The sequence below is a fragment of the Apus apus genome, chromosome Z (genome assembly GCF_020740795.1).
Source record: "Apus apus isolate bApuApu2 chromosome Z, bApuApu2.pri.cur, whole genome shotgun sequence".
NCBI classification, from domain to species: Eukaryota; Metazoa; Chordata; class Aves; order Apodiformes; family Apodidae; genus Apus; species Apus apus.
The window spans coordinates 20,533,379-20,559,819 of NC_067312.1; the positions used below are offsets into that span (position 1 = coordinate 20,533,379).

Below are 26,441 nucleotides of genomic sequence, written 5' to 3' on the forward strand. Positions count from 1 at the left end.
TTTTGGCTATTCATTGTGTTTGCATGTTTTGCCCACCATGTATCATCCAGGCTCTGTAATGAGAAAGAAACTTGTAAACTTTAATGGTTGATGTTCCCTGTCCTCCTAATAGGGCAAGAAATAATATAATCACAAGCAACTCTTAGGAAGATTATTAATTATTTGCTCCAGGCACCAGCAGAAATGTGTGGCAAGGACAGGAAAGGTCTGGATCGTGCATCTCAGCAGCACTGCTTCACTGTCAATGACTGCACAGATTCTTTGACCGGGAAAGAAACCCTCCGTGGACTTCCTTTTGAGTCCTTAAATAACATTCTCCTACTCTCTGCAAGGCTGCTAAAAGAAAAAAAGAGGAAGATCTGGGTACACAATACAGCTTTTAGATACATAAAGAATAATGGCATCATAATGAATATATACAAGAGCTTGTAATTAAGGGTGCATAAAATATGCTGGTCATCCTTATTACTGATTTGAGCAATTTAATCCTGTAGCTTTTTGTTGGGCATTTTTGTTTTGGGCTTGGGGTTTGTTTTTGTTTGTTTGGTTGTTTTTTTTTTGTTTGGGGTTTTGTGGGGTTTTTTAGAGAATTAAGCAATAGAAGAAGGAAGGAAATAAATCCCACCCCAAAATTATTAACTTACTACACCTTAAGAATACAAATTGCACTTCTGATATGCTCTTTAAAGTCTCTCTCCACATTCAGTCTATCCTATCTTGGGATCTATGGGGAGGGAGAGACTTAAGAGTCAAATTAGTTGATCCACTAGGGACACCTTATTTTTAAAGACCATCTTTATTACAGAGGGACAAGCATGTTCTAGAGGAAGAAATTCTGCCAGAGGAGTCCCTTATCCTAGTGTCAATATGTCCAGCCACCTGTCTGTGCTAAGACCTATCTTCATATCTCAACATCCTTACTTTCAACAAGTCACATCTGTATTTCCATCTGAAAACAAAATCCCACCAACACACTGAATGTGTGCATTTGGCATATCATCTGTAATTCACTGTAATTGTCACAGAAGAGCTGCCCTGTGGCAGCAGGGTCTTATTTAGAGCAAAAGCAAGGTAATAAAACTTCATTTACATTAAAAGGAAAAGGCAAGCTATTTGTCACTTATGCCTCAGAGCACGAGCTCACCTCTGGAGGAGGCAGCCTGTAGCTACCTGGGAAAGGGGAGAACCAGGTGGTCCCTTCAAATGCAGAATGTGAATTTGTTAATTGGATTGTTGGGGAAGAAAAAAGCAGTGGGTCACCTCAGCTGGTAGAACCCACTGTGGATGTGGAGGGTTGTAGCCTCAGTCTCAGATCATTCACTATAGAAGCCTAGGGTAGAAGAAGTCTCATTCCATCAGATGGGATGTGACAGGCATTGTAGTATACTTTTAGACCTTGTGTGCAGTAAGCATTGTAGAACCTGAAAAGGTACATCTCAGATTAAAGCAGGACAGTCTGAAGTTTCATCCTCAGATGTGATAGATTTATTTTGCATTAGTTATAGGTTATTATAGTAGGACAGGCCACTTCAGTTACTGTGGAAATCACATCCATTGTGACCCAGTTCTTCAAAAAATGTACATAGACTCCAGAGATACTATGTCATTAGAAAGCATTTTGTGTGAGGTGGGCACTGTTATATTAATGTTACAGCTCTCAGTCAAAGAAAGCGGTGCAAGGAATAAAGAGACATAAATCTCTTCCTCTGGAACAGACACTATCTGTTAATAAGAACACTAAATGTATTCAGTGAATTCACTGAATTCAGCTGTACACCTGAGTAAAATTTGCTAGTACACAAAAAAATTATAATAATTTCATTGTGAAATACTGATTTTAGACACACTTCATATTCATTAACTGGCTAAGCACTTTGGTTATGTATTTATGACTTCACTTGGGCCTTTTTATTGCTTATTAATAAATTAAGCATTAAACTGAGCCAATAGCTGACTTGGGTGTCCCCTTTTTTTTCAGACATAGTTATCTCCAGAGCTGAATAAAGATGAAACTTTAACATTTTCTTTGTCAGAAAGAAACTCAGTCCCTGCCAGAAGCTCCAACTGGACTTTAATTGTTAAATAGGTGGACCTGCAGCATCAGAAAAAACACCAACAAAACCGTAAGAAACAAACAAACAATGGATTTACAGAACTGAAGAGAAGACCTAAAATTTATTTTTAGATTAATTCTCTGCTTGAGACTTTCCAAATGTTTCGTTTCTTGCAGTGTCTTCTCAGTAACACAGAAAAGACCACACCTGGTTTTCTCCTTCTACTTTCCTTTCTGCCTCTTCCCCCATGACAAGTATAAACTAATGACCTCAGGAAAATTAGGTGGCGGAGGGGGGAGGGGGAAGAAATATTTATGCTGGCATTTTACAAGGAATACCGTATCAACTCTATATTTGAAGAGAATAATTGTTTATATGTAATCTTGTATTTTTATTTTCTCTGTAGCAAAGTTAACCAACACTTTTGCCTTCTGTTCCTTACAAGTATTTTCAGTGCATTTTAAGCAAATTACATTAAAAAGAACATACGATCTAAATCTGGATTTTCTTGTACCACTGGAGAATTCAAGCCAATTACCTACTTATGGCTTTTGTTTTCCAGTTAAGCAATTCAGCATGCAAGCCCTATGATTAACTCCATTTTTAGAAGTGGTGTGGATAGATTTTCCAATATCAAAACTGCAAGCAAAAGAAGAATATATGACATTTCATGAAATTCACTTTTAGCAGCAAAACTTGGCTTTTGCTCTTGGAATAAGTGTTTTTGGAAACATTGAGAGTGCAACAAGGCAGGGCAGCCAGGGTATCAGGGCCAGCCAGCATGGTTTGTGAAAGGTCCTTCTATGACCATGTGACCCACCTTTTGGATGAGGGGAAGGCTGTGGACATTGTCTACATGGACCTTGGTAAGCCTTTTGACACCGTCTCCCACAGAATTCTCCTGGAGAAGCTGGCGAATCATGGCATAGACAAATGTACTCTTCACTGGGTACAAAACTGGCTGGATGGCCCAGAGACTTGTGGTAAATGAGGTCAAATCTAGTTGGCAGCGAGTCACCAGTGGTGTCCTTGAGGGCTCAGTTTTGGGCCAGTCTTGTTCAACATCTTTATCAGTCATCTGGATGAGGGAACTGAGTGCACCCTCAGTAAGTTTGCAGATGACACCAAGTTGGGTCAGAGCATTGATCTGCTAGAGGGTAGGAAGGCTCTAGAGAGGGACCTGGACAGGCTGGATTGATGGGCCAAGGCCAATTGTATGAGATTCAACAAGGCCAAGTGCCAGGTCCTGCATTTCAGTCACAACAACCCCAGGCAACACTACAGGCTTGGGGAAGAGTGGCTGGAGAGCTGCCCAGCAGAAAATAACCTGGGGGTGCTGGTGGACAGCCAGCTTAACATGAGCCCGTAGTGTGCCCAGGTGGCCAAGCAAGCCAACAGCATCCTGGCCTGCATCAGGAATAGTGTGGCCAGCAGGACTAGGGAGGTGATCATGCCCCTGTACTTGGAACTGGTGAGGCTGCATCTCAACTACTATGTGCAGTTCTGGACCCCTCACTACAGGAAGAACACTGAGGTGCTGGAGTGTGTCCGAGAAGAGCTACGACGCAGGTGAAGAGTCTAGAGAATAAGTCATACAAAGAGCAGCTGAGGGAACTCTGGATGTTTAGTCTGAAGAAGAGGCTGCTGAGGGGAGACCTCATTGCTCTCTAAAACTACCTGAAGGGAGGTTGTACAGAGGTATGTTAGCCTCTTCTCCCAAGTGAATAATGACAGAACCAGAGGAAATGGTGTGAAGTTGCAGCAGGGCACGTTCAGATTGGACATTAGGAAGAATTTCTTTACTGAGAGAGTGATCAGGCACTGGAACAGCCTGCCCAGGGAGGTGGTTGAGTCACCATCCTTGGAGATATTCAAGAGATCATAGAGGTGTGGGGTTTTTGTGGGTGTTATTTGGTGGAGTGTGTGTGGTGTTTGTTTGGGGTTTTGTTGTGTAGGGTTTTTATTTTGGTGGTGTGTTGTGTAGTGTTGGTTTTTTTGGTTTGGTTTGGTTTGTTTTTGTTTGGTTTTTTTTGTCATGATGGTTGGACTCAGCAATATCAGAGGTCCTTTCCAATCATGACTATTCTGGGATTCTGGGATTTTTAGACTGTTTTCTCAACCATGCATCAGGTGATACAAATTCCCAATATTGCCCAATCCACTGTAATCACAACTCATACTTTTCCTGACTAGCACTTTTGCTTTGCCTGTTGTTTGGTGTACAGCTGCATTAATCACTTTGTATTAACATAACAGTATCAACACATAATGTCCCAGGTCTTGATTAGAAAATTTTCCAACAGTAAAGCTGAGCTACTCATCCGAGACTGCAAACATACTGCTTGGAGTCCCCTTCTGACTGGATAGCCAAAAGGCAGAAGTCAAATGGATCTTATAACTTCCAGTGCTGCCAGTTACGAACCACGAGCAAGCCACCCAGCAGACACAGCACAGGTCAACGTGACTCTCCCCATTCAACAATGCTACGTGCAGTGGAAGAAGCCAGATAACAGGTGAATAGAACACGTGTAGGACAAAAAATACACTGAAGCAAAATAGTTTGTAAGAATTAGTCTACTCCATTATGTTAGTAAAGAAACTCCAATTATCAATTTGAGCTTATGCCTCATGATGTTTTAGCAAGCATCTTAGGAAATGTAGCCTATCACTCCAAATAAACTGTTTCATGTTTTTTAAGAAGTTTCCAAGAAAGGAGATTCCTGTGATGACTATTCCATATCTTCAGGCCTTCTTCTTTGAACAGCCTCCTCATACTCAATTCAGGGTGTACTTTTCATACCTCATTATTCTTAATCATTTTTCGGTGGTCTATACATTTGGAATGCAAGCCTTTGTGGCACCTATTAATTTGTTTGTTACACTCAGCCATACTGGGAATCTTGTTGTGAGTCTTTTTGGAATGAGCATTATCCCTCATTTGGTAGTTTTTATTCTCTGAACTTAGAAGAGAACATCTTCCCACCAATGCCATGTTCCAGAATGCCAGATTCCAGATCCTGTTACATGGATTTGATGTTTTGATGTTTGTTCCTTTGAAGCTGAAATAGTTGTCTTATTGCAGTATAATAAAAATGTAAACAAAAAAACCTCAAGAGAAACAAAATGCAAAATAATTTCCAAGAAATATGGTAAACTATTCAGGCCTCTAGTAAGTAGGTTTAAGTAATTTTGCGTGGTTCTTCTGATCTACTAATCCTACTGAGACTAGTATCTCCATTTCTAGATAATAATAAAAAGGCCACCAAGACATTAACTATTTCCCCCAAGACTTCTGGTAAAATCTGTGGCAGGTTGAGGTCTGAATGAGAAAATCTGCAGAAAAAAATGTTGAAGAACTGGAACTATTTTGGGTAATCTGAGTAAAGAAAGATGCAAAATAGAACCACTTCATCCAGAGATGTGAAAGAGAGAGCAGTGAATCCAGGGCTGCTCCCAAGCACCCTGGCAGCCAGCAGGCCCCAGCCACCCCCAGCTCCCACTGCTGCTGGCCCTGTCAGTGCCTCTGTGCTTCTAGGAGAGCACTCTCAGCAGGACTGATGGTTCTCAGTTTTATTATTGTCATTATTTAATTACAGTCTGTCACCATTCACTTAGACCATTCCATTATGTTGTCTGCAATTATTTTCTGCAAGGTACTCTTTATCTGGGATCTAAATACTGAAGCACCTTCAAGCTCTTTTTAAAAAAATCCCCTTTGTCCAGAAATTCTATAACATAGTTTTCCTTTCCAGAGTGAGTTTTTATCCAACTACTCCCACTTCCTTTTCTGCAGCACTATTTTCTGAACAGTGTTTAGACAATGGAATGCAAAACCAACTTGTGCTGAGTTTGACTGTATATCATGTATTTACTGTAACTCACATTGCTATTAAATTTCTCTTATTTTAAATGTATAGCAGTGAAATCTCAAAGCATTTAAAAACATGTATCTAGCAATTTATAAAAATATGCAAGCCATCCATCAAGTGTACTGACTTATCCTAATTAAAATCCAGTTCCCCTAAGATGTTAGTGGATCATCTTTCTTTCAGGAGAATCTAAAATATAAAAACAAATTTAAGGTCATGGTTCACAAGCCACACAATTCACTGAACGCCACAACTCTAGTTCACTGAAAGTGCTCAGCCTCCTTTTGCTGTGAATTCACTGGGATACCATTATCAGAAGTGGTCGAATTGCTTATAGATTCTTTCTGAACTAGTGGTGCAATAAAGAAAGCATATAGGAAAAGACCTGTAGTATTCGAATTAATACCCCATGGTACCAATAAGAGAACATAGAATCCAGGAAATGTGTATAAATGTTCTCCAGGGCTAACACCATATGAACTGGGAAGCTTTCTGGTAAACGCATCCTTCTGAAGAATCATCATATATAGTCACGATGATAATAAACACTTGCCACAGTGACAGTTGTGTGTACCCTGTGCTTTGTGGCAGAGCTCAGTGCCAAAGAGTGCCCCACTCAGAAGCTGAAAGGAAAAAAAACAGTTGTAGTTTCTTCATTATTTTGGGTTTTGGAAATCCTTGCTACAGCTTTGCCACATACAAGCAACAACCTTTAGAGGGAAGCAAAAAGGTCAGGAGCGTGCCTTGGAAGGATGACAAGACTGGAGTATCATGTGTGTATGTGCTCATGCTATATTTTATTTGAAACTGATTATAGACCCTGAGCACACTTACTGAGTACTTGCTATTTCAAGAAAGATAATTCTTGTCACTAGTCCAAAAAAAAATTATAATATATGATAATGGATCGTTTTGGGCTGATTTTTCTTGTTATTTATTGCATGACTTTAATGCTATATAATATTATTACAATGCTTATTAACATTACCTATGAGGGCTGTTGGATGCTACACATTGCACATCTATGTTTTCTTTTAACCATTACTAAATTCTAACCAGTGGTACTAATATTTTCCTTCCAATTATTTTTTTTTTTCTGAGGGATAGTGGGTCAACATGATGAGAAAGTGGCAGAAAAATGCTGTTTTGTGAGCTATTCTAGTGACACATATTTTGCAGCAGAGAAGTGGAATTTAGCCAAGTGTCTGCAAAATATTTTTTTGTTTCTGATTCTGTAAATGGCTACATAAATTCAAAAGTCATAAGCTGAAGCCAAGCTTCAGTTAGTCATGTCGTGTATCTGCATTATTGAAAAAAATATTAAATGATACCACATTATTTAAAAAATATAATAAATAAAAATCTACTGTGTTGCCAGGGCCTATGTGCTGGTTAGGTTTAGAGGATTTTTTGGTAGCGGGGGAAGGGCCCCAGGAGTGGCTCCTGTAAGAAGTTGAGAAGTTCCCCCTGGTCCAAATCCAGCCAAGGAGCCATTAGAGAGATAATAGATGCACCTCATCAATTAACATATGAAAGAACCGAGGTAAGACCAGAGCAGAGAGCAATCAGGGGAGAAAAAGCCGTGCTGCACAGGTGAAAGGCAGTGCCAGAGTGAAGATCCTGAGGTTGCTGAGGAAGAAGGTGCCCTAGCAGAAGTATCCCTGCAACCTATGGCGAGATGGCAGATTGTTTTCATGCGTTCATGAAGGAAGGTGGTGGAGCATTCCCTGAAGGCACCAGGAGGGGTAAATGTGGATTTGCTGCCAGTGGACTTGGATCTGCAGCTGTGGAAGACCCTGCGCCAAAGGATGTGACTGTTCCCGAAGCACCCGTGACTCTGTGGGAAGCCCAGGCTGGAGCAGCTCCGGACCTCGTGGGAAGGACTCATGAAGGAGAGGTTCGTGGAGGACTCTCTCCCATCGTAGGGACCCCATAGGGAAGCAGGGAAAGACTGTAAGGAATCCTTCTTCCTGAGGAGGAAGGAGCAGCAGGAACCACCAGCCTGTGAACTGACTCTAAACCCCATCCCCTGTCCCCCTGTGCCGCTGGGGGGAAGGAGGGAGAGAAACCGGGAACAAAGTGATTTGGGCCTGGGAAGAAGGGAGGGGTGGGGTAACATATGCAAGCCCTGCTCTGTGCGTGTCCTGTGTGTGTTTGATTAGTGTGAAACTATTATTTTTTCCCCAAGTTGATTCTGTTTTGCCTGGGACCTTAATTGGTGAAGAACCCTCCTTGTCCTTTGTCTCAACCCATGAGCTTCTAGTTGGCCTTTGTCCTCCCCATCCCACAGTGTGTGTGTGTGGAGGGGGCAGGAGCTGAGTGAGCAGCCAAGGGGCTGGTTCTTTGTTGTTAGGCCCAAACCACAATAGCCTAAGACAGCTCTGAGGAGCAAGGCCCTGTCAGTGAAGTATTTGTTTCTTTCACTACAGAAGGTGGGTACTGAATCAGACAAAGGACTACAGAAAGGTAGATATGCTTTTATTATCAGGCACCGGAAATAATATTTGCCCAAGCTCAAGAGCACCTCATACTGAACTAATCACTTACACCAACTTTATCATAAAGTCACTAATTAGGTGTTTCTCAGTCTTAGATATCTATCCACTCTGATCAGCTGTTACATGAGTCACATGGAAATCCATACATACAAATGCAGATTAATTCAGAACATCTGAGCAGTCACTGCTTGGATCAAAGGTCTATCAGATCCACTATTCTGCCTCTATTCGTGGACAAAAGTAAATTCCAGTGGAGGGTAAGAACAAGCAAGTAGAAGTGATACCTCCCATATATCCCAGCCCTTCAGCATTCTCTCACACTCTCATGAAAACTATGCTCTGAACAGGAGTAATTCTATGACAAGTAGATAAAATACTGAAGTCCTAGACATCTCATTTTGGACACTAAATTTAGGGAATGCTTTCACTTTCATCTCTGTGTTTTAATTATGCTTATGTTCAATAAGAATGATAATACTTCTCCCTATCACATGGGTGATAAGAAAACTAATTTATTGATCTCTGAGAAGCAGTAAGGTGTCATAGTGATGAACACCATAGAAAAGACAATGAAACCACTCTAATTGCTTTTACAATAGTTCTGAACCACAGGTTGTCACTAAAGCATGTGGTCATATGAGAAAAAAAAAAATAAAATTATCAGAATACTGAATACCTCGTTAATTGAGTTGCATTCATTCTGTGCAGTCAGTGAAGTGAAAGCAGTATGGAATCACAGAATCTCTTATGTTGGAAAAGACTTCCAAGATCACCAAGTCCAACCATTAACACTATTCTATCAAGTCCAGTGCTAAGCCATATCCCCAGGCACCACATCTACATGACTTTTAAACACACCCGGGGGTGGTAACTCAACCAGTCAGTTTTTTCATCAGAATGCTGTGGGAAACAGTGTCAAAGGCTTTACGGAAGACCAGCTAGACAACATCCACAGCCTTTCCCTCATGGACCAGGCAGGTAATCTTGTCATAGTGTCCTGGTTTGAGCCTGGATTAAGCCAATTTTCTTTTTACTGATTTTTTTTTCGGTGCATTCTAAGGCTGATAAGAGTGGAATGTTTCTCTAACCGTTGGGTCTTCAAGGTCACACCTTTACTCTACCTGCTCAGATACTACAGGGAGGTCTATGACCCCCTCGTAGGAGGCTGAATTAGACAGACAATAAAATTGGATAGAGATGTTCCATTCCATATATCTACGTAAGCTCAGAGGAAGGTCAGAGATCACAGAACACAACTTCCTTCCTGCTGCTTCTTCCCTTCTCTTACATCCATGGCTGGCATCTGCAGACGTCTCTGTCCATCCATCACAATCGACCCCCAGGCTCGACCTCTCCTGACCCTCATCACTCTGTGCTCTCTCCAACAGGAGCTCCGAGATTTTTTGGGACTGTTGCCAGCTCAGGAGATGCTGTGGGAGTTGCTGGGGGTGGGGGGAGGCTAGAGGCTTTTGCACATATCTGAACACATTTGTATATAATTGTATATATTTTCTTTTATCATTGGTGTTTAAGTAAAGCTGTGCAGTTTAGTTTTCAATCCAGCCAAGTCTCTTTTTCTCTCTCTCCTTCCCTACCTGGGTGGGAAGGGGAGGTGATCGAGAGCATTGTTGTTGAACCTGAGTCAAACAGTGACACAAAGAAAGATCAGGTTCATCAAGCAGGACCTTCCCTTCATAAACCCATGCTGACTGGACCTGATCACCTGATTGTTCTGTATATGGTGCATAATGGCACTCAAGGTGGTCTGCTCCGTGACTTTCCCTGGCACCGAGGTCAGACTGACAGTTCTGTAGTTCCCTGGATCCTCCTTTCATCTTTTCTTGTGAATGGGTACTATGTTAGCTACCCTGCAGTCCACTGGGACCTCCCCAGTTAGCCAGGACTTCTGTAAATGATGGAAAGAGGCTTGGCAAGTGCATCTGCAAGTGCCTTCAGTACTGTTGGGTGCAACCCATCTGGCCCCATAGACTTATGAATGTTTAGCTGGCGTAGGAGTACACTGACCATTTCCTCTTGGATTGCAAACATCTTATTCTGCCCCATCTCCCCATCTTCCAGGTCAGAGGACTGGGTTTCTTCATCCTATGTCCCTATGTTTCCCCCAGCATCCCATAAAGGATGGAGATTCTCCCTAGTCCTCCTTTTGTTATTGATGTATTCATAGAAAGATTTTTTATTGTCTTTGACAGCAGTAGCCAAGTTGAATTCAAGTTGTGATTTGGCCCTCCTAATTTTCTCCCTTCATTGCCTTACTGCATCTCTGTATTCCTCATAAGACACCTGTTGTCTCTTCCAAAGGCCATAAACTCTCCTTTTGTTTCTGAGCTCCAGCCAAATCTTTCTGTTCAACCAGGCTGGTCTTCTTCCCTGATGTCTCGTCTTTCAGCACCTGGGGATAGCCTGCTCCTGGGCCTGTAAGACTTCCTTCTTGAAGTATCTCCAGCCTTCTTTGACTCCTTTACCCTTCATGGCATGCTCCCATAAGACTTTGTTAATGAGCCTCCTGGACAGATCAAAGTTTGCCCTCTAGAAGTCCAAGGTGGCAGTTTTACTGACCCCCTTCCTTACTTTTCCAATAATTGACAACTCTGTAAGTTCATGGTCACTGTGTCCTAGACTTCCTCCAGCTGTTACTACCCCCACAAGTCCTTCTCTGTTCATGAACAGCAAGTCCAGAAGGGCATCCTCCCTGTTTGGCTCCCTCATCAGCTGCGTTAGGAAGTTATTTTCTATGCACTTCAGAAATCTCTAGGACTGTTCTCTCTGTGCTGTACTGCATTTTCAGCAGAAATCTGGGAAGTTAAAGTCCCCCATTAGAACACAGGGTAGCAATTGTGAAACCTCTCCCAACTGCTTATAGAATATTTCATCCACCTCCTCATCCTGGCTGGGTGGTCTACAGCAGCCTCCAACCACTATATCACCCTTGTTGGCCTTCCCCCTGATTTTCATCCATAGGGACTCAACCCTATCATCAGTTTCATTAATTTTTAGGCATTCATGTCTCTCTGTTATACAGGACCACCCCACCGCCTCTTCTTCCTTGCCTATTCCTTTTGAAGAATTGGTAGCCACTGATTGCAGCACTCCAGTTGTGTGAATCATCCCACCATGTTTCTGTGATGGCAATTATGTTGCAGTTTTCTTGCTGCACAATGATGTGCAGCTCCTCCCGTTTATGGCCCATGTTGTGTGCATTGGAGCAGATGCATTTCAGCTGGGCTAACCCTTCCACCACTTTGGGGAGAGAAGTCTTCATTGCTTTCTGACCATTCTTAGCCACTTCCATGATTACTAACCTATTAGTCAGCCCTGTGTTTTTGTTGCCATATGTATTGCCATCTCTCATCTCAATTGAGACAGCTGACTGAAGGCCACCCTTAGGTTCATCCCTAGTGAACCTGGTTTTATTCCCTTCCCCCTTCAAGCCTAGTTTAAAGCCCTTCCAATGAGCTCCGCCAACTCATGTGAGAGGATCCTTTTCCCCCTCTGAGACAGATGTACACCATCTGTTCCCAGCAGACTCAGTGCTGTATAAACTTCTCAATGATCAAAGAACCCAAAATGCTGACAGTGGCACCAGCCTCTGAGCCGCACATTAATCAGGCGTGTTTTCCTCCTCTTTCAGTATTTTTCTCTTCCACTAGAGGGAAGTCATATAGGTAAATTCTTTATCAAATTATTTATCCACAAAACTAAGCCAAGGTTCCTAAGTCAGTAATAAAGGTGGCATTTCCTTCTTTTGTGCTTGACTTTACAATCATAATAATGTGGATATGAGGCTAGTTTGTATATGTTTATGCACATGTTGGAGAGGTCACATAATCTCTCTAAGCTGTTGCTTTTCTCCAGTTTTCTTTTTCAGCCATTACTGGTAGACCACCAGAAACTTCAGTCTTCAAATGCAGTGTTGCAGGTTTGCTTTCGAATTGCTAGTATACAGATTAACAAGTGCACATTCCAGTTTGCTTAGAATGCATGTTTGATCAACCTAACCTTCTGCAGAGATAACTGGAATATCTCGTTCATAGTCTATCATAATATAAGCATGTTCATACTAAAATCTCTTGTGCTTCTGTACTGTCTATGAAGTTTCTGTTATTCACTGTAAGATCTGTATTGGGCATATGACTGTAAGACTCTGAAAGCAAAAGCTATCATGCAAAAGCTATAAATATAGTGCTACAACTATAAAAAAATAAATAACATATTGTAAGGGGTAAAAATACTATATTTATTATGTAATGCTCATTTCGTAACGTATCCAAAATAAGCAGAAATCTACAAAATCTCCAGAAATATTCACAAGTTAACTAGGAAGATGGAAAAAAAAACAACCTACTAGCTGCTACAGTCTTCAAATGCCACACGCAGAGCTAAGCTAAGCATGTGTCACCGAAGAAATTAGTCTTTTGCTGTGGAGGAATGTGGTAACAGAAATGTCAGTTTACACTCTCTCTTGTAACAAGGCAGTTTTTTCAGTGTGAAACAAACTTGGAAGCAGATTTGATGTAGTGGGTTGAAACAGAAAGTGGAAAAAAAAATACAGTTTTTTATAGATATGAGTGATTTGACAAGCCAAAGCTGTGAAAAATCACTGTGTATTGCAAAACAAAATATCCTCCTCACAAAGCAATACCAAATCTTTTACTAATATTTACAACTCAGCCTGCACCATACAGAAAGGTGCATCTATAAAACCATCAATACCTTCAAGGAGAGGTCAAGCTTTTCTCATCAATTATGGAATTATCTGTAAGTGCAAGCCAAGTCCAGAGTATGAACTTTGTGCTCCAGTTCGCATGAAGAATCTGGGAGGGGAGCAAACTGATCACTTACTGCTGTGCTTGTTCACCAAGCATCCTCCCTCCCTCCCTCCTGGAACCACTCTTCTGCTCTCATTCTCCACCAGGCAAAATGTGCTGCCTTTCCTCATCCTTTCTGCAAGCCCTCCCTCTAACACCAAAGGATTAAGTGTTGGAACTACTAAAAGCATTGCTAAATTCAGTCAGATTGTAACAACTGAACTACAGAGTTTCTTGGGATAAAATGATTAAATTGGCATCTGTTTACAAATGGGGGGGGGGGGGGGAACAACACACAAACAAAAAAACAAAACAAACAAACAAAAAACCCATAAAAACCCCACAAAACAAACAAAACACACACACAAAACCCCAAAAAACACACGAACCCATAAAATAAATCAAATGCATATAGGCATCTTTTGAGTTAAGTGATTTCCCATTTTCAGGTAAAACTATGCAGGATTTATTTAACTTTGTACAAAAAAATAGCTGCTTGGCAATTTGATTCCAAAAGTCTATTTTCTTTATGCCAATGTCATCTCTAAAACTGGGACAGGACACACCATAATTGCTGGTGCCAAGGAGGTGATTATATCACTGGAAACATTACAAAATATGCAATCCAATAGACTAAGAAGGATAAATGCCAGCATCTAGCAACAGTCCCTACATTGAAAAAGTGTCACTGTAGCACTTTTCTCCAACTGTTTTCCTCTTACATCTGGATGTTTTATCCTACAAAGAGTTCCTAGTAGAATCAACAATTTTGCCAAATAAGGACTTTTTAAGCAAGTTTATTTTTTTCCTTTTTTTTTTTTTTTTTTTTTTTTTTTTTTTTTTTTTTTCCAGTAAAACTCAACCTACATGTCCAAAGCTCTGCTAAGCTTGCCATGTGGTTATGTGCCCTCCCCAGCTGGCACCACTGTTGATGCACCATCCATCATCCTATCTGCCAACCATTCTGCAGTAGAACTCAAGAGTCAAAGCCTTTGGCTCGCAAGGAGAAAGCTTAAGCAGACATGGGGCCCCCTTCAGGCAGCCGAGGGAGGGACACTGCTATCTTACTGTTTAAGCTATCAGGAAACCCTTTGTTTCGTGTGTTTTTTCGGTTGGTTGTTTTTGGGTTTCTTTTTCTTCTTCTTTTTTTTATTTCTCTTTTTCTTCTTCTTTTCTTCTTCTTTTTCTTCTTCTTCCTCTTCTTCTTCTTCTTCTTTTTCAGGAATGAAGTAGGATAAGAGGATACAAAAACTTGCTTTTCACCAGATGAGTCATCATGAGTGAATCATTCTATCCCCTTCTGTGCTTCCATTTACCTACCCGCAAAATGCGTACTTTTAAAGTCCTAAGACCTCTGGTCATTTACATAAAAGAAATAAAATTGTAAGAGCTGAAATTAGTATTTATGGAAGAAGTAGTAAGAGCGGTAGAAATATCAGAAACTCTCCTTCTTAACTACCTATCAAAAGTGGATTTTTAAAACTTTTTTTTTTTTTTTTTTTTTTTTTGGTCATAGGAAACATGAAGGAAGAATACAAGAAAAGAAGGACCTGATTATTTACTTCTTTAGGCACAGTCACTTTTCAAGACCTTCTCATTATTAAAAATGAAGTGGAAAAAGACATTAAACCTCGTAGTTCTGTAACATTTGGAAATAAATGAAGGGAATAACTGCACAACACAGAAGAAAAAAAAAAGGAAAAACAAAAGCAGAGGAAAAAAACTTCACTAAAAACGCATTATAGGACATCTTACGAAAAAAGGTTTAGAAAAGAAAGAAGAAAATCTCTTTTACTTTGGGCAAGCAGTTGGTTAGATTTTTTTTTTTAATGTGGCTTTTATTTTCTATCCACTCCATGTTGTTCTTCTGTAAGACACAGAAAATAATTATTAATTTTCCTGTCAAACAGAACAAGATTTTTTTTTTCCAGAACAAACAAAAAAAAGACTACGTGTTGTTTGCTTTTGTTTGTTTGCTTTTGTTTTGTTTTGTTTTAAGGCGAAAAGGAGCAATTATTGCAGCAGATGAAATATTATTGAGGTCTAAATAGAAAAACTTGACAGTGGCCAAATACATGCTTGGCATACCCTACTAAAATGTCAGGACAGCACATAGGCCAGTGTCTCCTGGGACTCTTGTAACTGTTCATTAAGGAAGCCTCGACAGTACATACTTTCCTATACTCTTTTTTTATTCCCTCCAGCCATGACTTTTTGCCAACAGAAGAGGATCTGCCTATCCATGAAGAAGACATACTATTAAAAAGGACACAGAATTAAGCAGGCACGAGTACTGGTTTCGTCTTTGAAAATTTTCTTTGAGTTTTAAAAGTTAAGGCAATAAAGTCAGAAAGTAATTTGTATCTGAAGTCTCTAACGTGAATGAAGTAGCTTGAGTGAAATATCAATATACTTTTTGCTAATAAACTGAGGTGTCAAAATACGAGCGCAACTTAGAAATAGTAAGTGCAAAAGTGCAGAATATTCATGGTTTGTACCATTTCAGAGATTTCTTGAGACATGGAGCATTTGATTAAAACAAAACAAAATCCTCAAGGAATATTTCAAGCACAGAAAAAAGAAGGGGAAATCTCTGCATCTATTTCAAATATTAAAATTCATACAATTCCCCGATGCTTGAGAAAGTGAAATAACCGATAATGGGAATATCTGTGTATTTTTAATCTTCCTGACCTATGATGTTACAAAGTAATGTTTGTGATCATCTCTATGTTCCATCCTTTGTGGAAAGCTGGACTTAATTTACTTTCCAGGCAGCTGCAATAAAGACCATTGTGCAAGAGCTGACTCTGCAAAGCTACATTTCAGGAAATGGAGCCTTTTCTTTTGCTTCAGTGAATACGATGTCTGCGGCTAATTTAACATGAAAAGAACTGGGAGGTAACTCTGAAACCAGACACTGGTCCTGAGCACAGACATAGTACAGCAATGTCAAAGATGTCCAGAAGGCTCCTTTCAAAATCATTGTTCACCAGAATTATGATGATAAAACCCATAACAAGGTAGGGAAAATTCACACCCTGAGAGAGAAAGAGCATGAGGCAAAGGTGGAATGGACTGGACATGTGTGTGAAGGAGGAAGAAACATAACAAATGATCCCGATCCTACAAACTCATCCATTTTAGCACGTAAAAATCTCTAGCAAACAAAACTCTATTTACCAACACGTTTCATGAAAGACTGAAGAAAAAAGATGTACTCATAAGCAAATGTACATTCCAAGGGCTCTTAGCACATAAGAGTTTATTTTCCAGCTAAAACTGGAAAAAACCCACCTTTTTGTTTATTTTTTCATTCTCTATTTTAGTTGTAAATGAATATTTAAATTAAAATAGTATCTTATTTTGAAGCAAAAGCTCAAATACTACTCTGATCACTATCTGAAACAGAAAAATTGCAGAGGACAGAAAGGCAACTGGTCTATCTTAATGATGAAAGAGTTACAGTGTTTTGCTTTAAATTGCAAGGAATTATACTGGACTTCTATTTCTGGTACCAGCAATCAAGAAGAAAATAACTACTGGTTAGGAAATAATCCATTTTAGCTGATTAAGCAAAATACTCTGAAAAGAGCTACTAGAAACTGAACAATTATGCTTTGCACTCAGCTAAAACCATCTAATGATACTGATAACCTAAATACAAAGTTATATTTTACAGTTGAAATAAATAATTGTGAGAAAGTTGCAAATGCATAATATGCACTTTATCACAAAGTGATAAGATCATCTTATTGACACAGAGGGGAACGCATTTCTTGAGGTGGAAAAGATTGTTGGACAGGATTAAAAGCTGTGATGGCTATTAAAAATGTCATTTCCTAGTTATTAATTTCCAGCGTTTTCCAAGAATGGAAATTCCAAGAAGAAAAATACATTGTTTCACAGCTGTGAACACCCTGCTTGCCTAAAATGCAAATATAATTGCTATCCGTGAATTAAAGATGAATAATGGCACTGTTAAGAAATATGAGTAGGGACTTCATGGAAATGTAAACCTCAGAGGACAAAAGTCATACGCATTTGGAAGGGCTATCTGTGCATGCACAAAACAGTAAGCACATCAGTTTTAAATTGGCTGGTACCAAGGGGAACGTAAGTAAAATGACATAAAAACCTTTTAATAGGTGATTGTGGCATTTGGACTGCCACAAATGCTAAGATTTTGTGGAGGCTACTGCCATCCCTAGTACCAGGGGTTCAAAGAATGCTTCCTAATATTTTTCCATCTCAAATCTCTGGTTCTTAAAGATTGGAAAACATATGTCAGCAATTAACTCACTAATCATGGTGTTACCAAGCATAAACACAGTGCTTGTGCCACTATCAACTGAGTCACTCTGTATGTTTTCTTAAACATTCTGGACCCTACATGGCATTGAACCTAAATGGTCATTTTGATCATACTGAAGCCTAGTCAGTCATGAGTCCTTAACAGTTTGGAATTCAGAGCAGATGGCCCTGAGGTGACTATCACAGAACCAGAGGGACTTTAAAACAAAGACAAAAACAGACATTGGCTTGGCCAGCATTTCCAAGAGGATAAATAAAAAAAATAATATTCTGTAAACCAGACTGGAAAGGACACAGCTTCAATGTCACTCCACCAGCCAGCATAGCTTTCAGGCTTACTAAAAGAAGGGCATCTGAACAGTTTGACTGAGAAGTGAAACAGAGTAAGCTGAACTTTAAAAAAGTAATTAATGCAACTGTAGTGCCTACTACTAATCATGAACAAGGTTAGAACCAGGGGGCTTATTTGCTTTGATCTGTGTTTTCTCTTACTATGCCTTGCAAAAATATTCTAACTTTTCAAAGATCCATTATGCTGTGTATATTTCCACTAGAATGTTGTATTTTTTTTTTCCTCCATGTCTATTACTCTTTGATTCTTGCCAGATTCCCTCTATATGTAGGCACAAGTGAAAGATTAATATCAGAGGGATTTCCTGTGGTAACAGGAAACAGTGGTAAAAGCCTGTTAAACAGCTTTACTGTCCTTGGGTTCTAAATCACTGATTTCATCCTCTTGTGAAGCTTGTTGGTGCCTTTTTAACTGCTAGTAACTTAAGGCAGGCAAAAGCCTTAACCATAATAAAAAGGGCAAGAAGGTAACAGATTAATCAGATATTTGGACACTGTTTTACAGAGCTAGCAGAGTAGCTATCAAAATGGGCACTGAACAATGCACAGGAATATAGAAACTGCTTTTTTGGGATACTAAAATTGCAGGGTGCTGCTGAGGAGGGAAATATTAAATTTCAGGTGTTAACAGTCTGTTTGCTAAAGCACAAGAACTGAAATTTATGAAAGATGATGTAAAAGTGGATCTACAGTACTGAATACTTGCTGGGCAAAATAGCCAAAATGCACACTATGCAAGATGTAAACTAAAAAGCAGTCAGAATTACTTAAAGCAGAAATTTTTTTTCCTGTGTCACACAAAAGGCACACATCTACTATCTCATTATCTGATTCATACAGAGGCTTATACTGTAGAACAGAGACAGAAAAGAAGTTAGGGAAACACCTTTTTTTTCCATTCTGTAGAGAAACAAATCACTATCATTCCTGACACATACACAATTCCTCTTTTCTTTTTGTAGAAAGAAGACAATCAGGTCTGCTTTGACTTTTTCAGAATCTCTGCAAAAAGAAACAGTGGGTATTAAAAGGTAAATTGATCCAAGAATATTTAGAAAAGAAAGGAACAAGAGCCAGAATATGAGCCAGGAAGGAAAAGCTATCCAAATCCAATTGTCTGCTGCTGTAAATAAGCATCTGATTAATTTATGGTATAGAATTTATTTCATTTAAATTAACAGAAGATTTTTTTTCAAGTAAACTAGATGCCAGAAATGGCCTGACCAGAGTCTATTTGAAACAGCAGCCTGTATTGCATGAATTGTTTAACATCCAGGTGGTCAAATGATTGGCAAGAGGTAACAAGAGTAGTTGGAAATTAGATTACTATGGAATTATAGGATATTTCAACTTCAGAATTCCGTACTCTTTTAAGATTAAAGTAATATAAAATGGAAGGAGACAGGAAGAAAACCTGAAACTTACTTGGAAGCGTTAACAACATCTTCCTAAATGTCAGTTTCAGCCGAGCAGCCTAACTACAAACAGCTTTCAAGCTGTCCTATACAGAAGCATGCTCAAATGGAGCAGTCCTTTGTAGATTTTTAATTGATTTGACATCACTGAACATGCTTAGAAGAAAACCTGTTACAATGGGAATGAGTGGAAAAGGGGACTTGTCTCTCCAGCATCAGCAAGGAATCCCTTCAGGGCCTCAGTTCCACTTCCAGTCTTAAAGAATGCATGGTGTATTTTTTTCCTTTTCTATTACTGACCTTCTTACTAGGGTAACTCTATGTGTGTTTCTTTTCAGTAGCCCCTAAAAAATGCAAGAACAGCAACAAAGGACTAATATGGCCTCTACTAATGAAAAACATCTGATGATGAGTATAACCAGAACATCTACCAGGAGATACACAGCTGTTACTGTTGCTCTTCTGGGACTTGACATTTTCATTTGTTGCACGTTTTCATTTGTCATATGTCAACGTGTTCCATTTTAGCATTACTGAATCTGTCAGAGCTAGCTTAAACAGTGGCCTTACACTTTCATTGCAAGTGCAGGTCTGCTAACATATAAATTTTCATCTTTACTTCATCATATTTCTGTATACAAAATAGGGTTAGACCCACTGACAGATTTTTTTATGCTGTTTCAGAATTACCAGACTTAAAATTATGAAAAAACTGCACACAGGAATTGGACAAGATCTGTCTAACATTTGTGGAAAGGCTTTTCAGTCTATAAGATGTCCTTCCTCTGTATTTCCTTTTTCCTATGTATGTAGCAACCCCAGAAGATAAAGGTGTTATATTATTTTTGCGCAAACCATGAAAAATAAATATACACATGAATCAACAATAGTGAGTAAATACACAAAACTAAAATATTTTTCGTTTTCTAAAAAGTTGCCAATGTCACTTGGCAAAACTTGAAAAAACATTTGTTTATAGATCATGTAGGGAAGGTTTACAGCACAGATTTGCACAGATGTCTGAACATGAAAGCCAGGTTCTCCATCATTCCCTGGGGATAGAGCTCAGAGGAAAGCTTGGACCACCTGACTGTGTTAGGATGTCAATCGTGATTTTCCTCTATTGACACGCCATTTCCTCTACTCACTATATAGGAATGGGTGATGGGATTGTCTTTAAAATGGTGACATTTTAAAAACAAGCAACAGCTTTTTTTTCATCTTCTAATTTTTTAAACTTTGAATTCAGATTTACAAACTTTTATGTCATCATTACATCTTTTAAAAGTGAGAGCTGAGAATTTACATAAGACCTGAGTTTATATAAAAACAGGAACTATGCCAAGTGTAAAATAATAGAAGATGACACATATTTATGAATTAAAAAAAAATATGAGAGGAACAAAAGCTAGGATGGCAAAAACAAAATAGTATTTACACATGCAATTTCATTAAGACACACACTAGGATGACATGAGATGATAGCAATAAGACTACAAACTTTTAAGATAAAGGGAGTCACTTATGAAGAAGGTGTGATGACTTCCTTTGGTCATATACACCATAAGGAGTATGGTGATACACAAGGTTTTATCACACTGTGGCTTCTCATTTGCAAGGGCTAAATAAAATTTTTAGCACATTGGACACACTTGAAAAATACAGATACAAAAGAATAAATTGCAAGTTACAGTGTACAACATACAGAATATGTAATATATAGATATATACATGTCCACAAAAGCATACGCATCAAAGACATCATGCATCAAAAGTGCAAACAAACTAAAAGGATTAAGTTGTTTACACCGTAACTGGATTTGTGATACAGCAATAAGGATGTCGAACAGTGTAGGAGAGGTTGAACAAGGAAGGACTAAAGCTGTAATAACACAAGGACAAAAGCTGCAAAAACACAATTATTGCTCACTTCTAGGAATACAAATATCTATTTTCTATCTTGAGCTTTTGAAGGCAAAAAACTGAAACCAATGAGGGTTTTTTTTTCATGAAATGAAGCTACGTCACAAAAAGAACTGTTTCGTTGTGGTCTCTCAAAGGCAAATTTTCATGTCATTCAAATGAAGTAAGCTATTTCACTCTCAGATGGAAAAGAAGATTTAAATGCAAATAAGGACAGCAATAACACAAAAGAAAAAAAGGGGAAAGTAAACAAGCTCCAGAGTTGTACCCCAGACAAAAAGGTGAATGTAGAGGTGTATGACAGGAGAAAAGTAGATGTTGGCTAAGTCAAGGAAAGATCAAGTCAAATGACAGCACTGTTCAAAAGCTTCAAATCACTAAATATGGAAATTTCTGAGAGAATTAAGACAGTTATGAGTATAAACCTCTAAGAAGGAAGATGATCTTATGTAACTGATCTTGGCAGGGGACACCTCAGGGCAGCAGCATCCAAGAAGCTTTTGTAGCAACTAGCTGTTTTTTCTCTATATACACCTCTTGGAAAGAATTTTCTAAAAGTGCTTCCTGGAATCTGGTCTGATGTTTGTTTGGATGGATGATGGCAGCAACTATGAGATGTAGTATGACACCATGTAGAGTTACTGATTGGGTCGGAAAGCAGCGTAGCCATGCCATCGTGGCAGAGGGATAACTAGCCTCTGTACAGCACCATCCCACGAGCTCCCAGGGCACAACTGGCACCAACAAACAAGTCTTTACCATGTGTTGGCTTGCACTCTACCTGTTGAGCATCTATATTATAGAATCACATGGTTAAGGTTGGAAAGTATCTTAAAGATCATCAGGCTCCAACCTCCCTGCAACAAGCAGGGACACCTCACACTAGACAAGGCTGCACAAAGCCTGACAAAGTCCTTTCTTTGAAGTAAGTTATCACTACATGTTACTGAGCTGTTTGTTTGTAGAGTCTTATACAATTACACATGATCTTTTTTCCAGAATGTTGATAACTAAACAGTATAATTTCACCAAAAATGAAGGTTTTCACATCAAAGAATAATTATAATTAAAAAAAAATGTAAGGTTAAATTTCAGAATTATCACAACTGTTTTCATTAAATTATTTTTTTCTAGTCTGACATGTTTATTTTAATTCAAATAGCTGACTTGAATAATAGATTTACTTATTTAATTGGAGAAAAAAGCATAATAAAACTACAGAAATTAATTTCTTCAATTGATCTGTGCTAAATTTATTTTGAGATCTCTGAAAAAAAAAAGAAGTTATTCACACAGCTGAAAAAAATCTTCCCTTTTTTAATGCATAACACTTTCACAAAAGGGGAAAAGTCTTTCTTAAATGTCTATAGAGAAAAGTATTAGTTAGTGCTTGAGGTTAAGAGTGGATTAGTGTTAAAAATCACCATCAAGTGCTGTTATAAAACTAGCAAATGAAATGGAGAAGAAACAAATTTAAGTCATGAGTTCCTCTCTGTACTTCTTGACTCCACAAAAGAAAGAAAAAAAAAATGTTTCTGCCATTCACCTTCTAAAGCTGTGCACTGTTCTGTCTTTTTATACAGAACTGGTTTGAAAAAGTTTGATAATTTCTGATGAAAGGAAAAATATTTGAAAGACCATATAATATCAAACTATAGTTATGTCATGGACCTATTTAAGTTATATACACACACATCTTGACAGTAGCACCAATGTTAACAAATAAAGCAGTGCAGAAGTCTACTTACATGTTTTGTAACCTGACTAAAGAAACATGCTCTAGTGCATTTTAAGCTGCAGTAACACCTGCCGTAGCTGAAATCTGATGGGAATCACAGTAAAAAGATTGAGTAATTTGTTCTGCCATTAGAAATACGCTGCTTAGTGACTTCATGTGTGTGAATTCGACCACACTTTGTGTACAAGTTTCTTTCACTATTATGCTAAGCCTAAGTAGTTGGTTTATTCTTGCCGCTGTGCTCTAGAACATTATATTTTGTACTGGACTTCACTTGTGTTATCTGAATACTCTCCTTATAAGATAAAATAATGCTAAAACAATAGTGCTCAGTATTAAAGCATGTATTCCACATCAGCTAAGTTAGTTGCATTAGAAAGAATTAATCTGATTAAATGTGCCCACTGCAGGTGCCCATATACAAGGTAGATTCCATTTATATGTATTATTCCTATTCAGTGGAGTTTTTGTTGATAAGACCAGTGATATCTAGATCACATCTCCTCATGAGGTAGCCATCTAAATTACATTCTGTAAGTTATACCCTGAAATCAAGTATTTCCTGGTTACTAGTTCAGATCTAGGCATCACAGACATCTGTCTTTAGGGGAGCTGAATCCTACTTGATATGACACACACTGTAATTATGCTTCTCAGGAAATTGTGTTGGAAGAAAGGTACCCCTCATCTTGGAAAAAAAAAACATGCAAGCAAATAATTCAATTACAGAGTAATAGAAGGGAATAAAAGGGAGAGGATTTCTATCAAGGCATTGCAACATTGATCCAGATTTGGGCTACCTCCTATCCTTAGCTGAATCCAACTGTAAATGGGCTTTTGGTCATTGAGACTGACCTATCAAGTGAGTTCCCCATAAAGCTTACTGTCCTCTCACTTACATTATGCTAGGGATAGATGCTGACATGCCTGGTCCCCACTGGCCTCTTGGTCCAGTTACATTTGAAAAGAGGTTTATCCACAACCTGATAAAATACAGATGTGCACAGGGTGAAGGTGTGAGACAAATTGTGCTGTAAAGACAAGATTATACCTTAGGAAAATTGAAAATTGATTGTTTTTACACTAAAGGGAATTGCAGAGAGCTACACAGTGTGATTCCCTACAGTGGGGAAAGACTATTAGATATGTATTTCCTGGGTGTAACTGGAAAGATAATGTCTCTGACAAACTGCTCTTTCTTTGCTGGAATAAAACTTTGCCTTTTGTTCTCCTTGGCATGGTTTAAATAATTTTGTTTATTTAAAATAAACATTATTTCAAGACAGCATTTCTAACATTCAAGTTAAAGTAATTGGATTTATGTTGGCAAGTCTAATACTTCTGCCATTAAAAAATGCAGAGATGACACAATAGTAAAAGATTGTCCTGGCAAGAAAAAATAGTAGAAATTCTCTAAAATCATTCACTCAACTTGAAATGACAACGAAAAAAGCAAACTGCATGTTAGGCATCATCTACAAACATAATGAGAAAAAAACAGGCATAATTTTGATACTGTATAAAAACCTTGGTGTGTTTATGTTGTGAGACAACACTTCAAAGTACATTAAAAAAAGTGCTTTCCTTCATAATGAGAAGTGTTGTCAGAATGCTGTGGAGAAAGACAGTATCAACAACTTAAAAAAAAAAAAACACAAGAAAAAAAAACAACTTTAGAAAAATCCATGGGCAACAGGTCCTTATATGGACTCCAAAGGGAACAGGAAAGGTGAGATCCCTAATACAACAGTAGTAGATGCTGGGCAATATGATGAGAATGGACTGCAGAAACTCGACAGGCTTCCATGTTGTCCTGTTGTGGCAGTTGAAGGCAGAATACTAAGTTAGGTAGACCATTGGTCAGGCCCAGTACAACATGTCTTACATTGTTAGAAAATAGAATACTTGATCACCTCAAATTCCATTCTTAATTCACTAGAGAAAATAGCATTTGTTCCCATTTCATTTTGTAAAAATAATACTGTTTCACACGTCATACTCTGGAAAATGGTGCAATGCTCACTGTGCAGGTTTCCTCATTAAAACTGACATGGACAGAATAAATAAAAGCACCTCAGATTTCTATGGTTGTCATGATTTGAGGCCCATACTGCTTATGAAAGCCTATTTTGCTAAATGAAGTCAATTATGAATTCCATTGAAGTCGGACTTCATGCAGGAAAGGTCACCTCTAGCTTGCAGGCTTTGTTCACAGCAATAAGAAATCCCTAAGTTCTGCATATGTGATTTGTACTTCCACAGCTGCATGAGTTTGAATACTGTGCAACTTGCACTTCATTTTCTCAACTCAGCATCTTCAACTATTAAAATTCTGATTGAAAAATTATGTGAGGTCTCAGCCTCCTTTTGTTCAAGAGTAGTTTCACAAGCTATGGCAACAGGGAACAGGGAATGGGTAATATGGCCAACAATGACAACAGGCACTTGCCTCCCATAAACAAAGGAAAAAAGATTAATCCACTACAGGAATAAAAAAACTGAACACTTCAATGGTTAACTGGAATGTATGCTGTTAATATTATTTGCAGTTACATTTTCATACTGTTTCCTGTACTCCTTGGAGGAATGCCCTGTTTTTTCTTTTGATCACCCAAGCAATAGGATTCCCAGTCTGGAAGGGCTTAACACTGGGCTGGCAATTGAACAAATGATGGATGCTCTCTATTAAGTCCTCTCCCTTTCCAGAAGGGAAAGGAATGAGAGTAAGAGAGAGACTTATGGATTGGAAACTAAACTACACAGCTTTAAACAGTAATGATGAAAAAGGAAATAATTAAATATATTCAAAACCACCACTGCATTCCCCCACTTCCCTCTCTCCCGCCCTGTAATGCTCACATCACCACCAAGGCTGCTGGGCAGCCCTGGAAAAGTCCCAGATTGGGCTTCTGGAGTCAGCGGCAGACAGGAGCTGAATGTAGGAATGCAGGGATTTGGGATCAAAGGCAGGTAAGCAGATTGAGTCCTTCCAGGACACCAGCCACGGACAAAGCTCCTTGTCATCCCTCAGGTTTATACTGAGCATGAGGCGTATGGGATGGAATGCTTCATATGGTCAATTTTGGTCACCTCTCTGGTCTCCCTGCAGGAGGGTCACAGGTGTGACCCCTCTATTCCCTTTCAGATCTGATGCATAAGATGTTTTTCAGAATGGAGCAGTGGCCTTGGTTCTGCACACCATTCTCCAGCAGTAACTATAAACATGGAATATTATCAGTACAAGAAGCAGACACTGACTGAAAAACGTGCTGTTAACTTCAGCAAATGCAGCCACTTAAAAAAATATTAACTGAAAAGTAAAATTACTAAAAGGAATATTGGTTGTCACATGGTTAAAACCCAGACATTAAGTCAGATGTTACTTCAAAAAAACCTGGCTGCTTGCTTTACTTGCCTACAGTTTCTCTCTTAAACTTTAGGTCAGTTCCTCCA

At 38.9% G+C, this 26,441-nt stretch overlaps 1 protein-coding gene across 14 annotated transcripts in view; it reads right to left on the reverse strand.

Moving 5' to 3' along the window:
• PDE4D (phosphodiesterase 4D) overlaps window positions 1-26,441 on the reverse strand; it is a 550,182-nt gene that overhangs the window by 114,173 nt on the left and 409,568 nt on the right. The window contains exon 1 of one of the 14 annotated variants that reach the window (XM_051642415.1): window positions 2,875-2,890. The exons of the other annotated variants lie outside the window; for them this stretch is intronic. The gene's annotated coding sequence lies outside the window, so the exon portion shown is untranslated. Of the gene's footprint in view, window positions 1-2,874; window positions 2,891-26,441 lie in introns of those variants that run through there. 14 annotated transcript variants of the gene reach the window in all.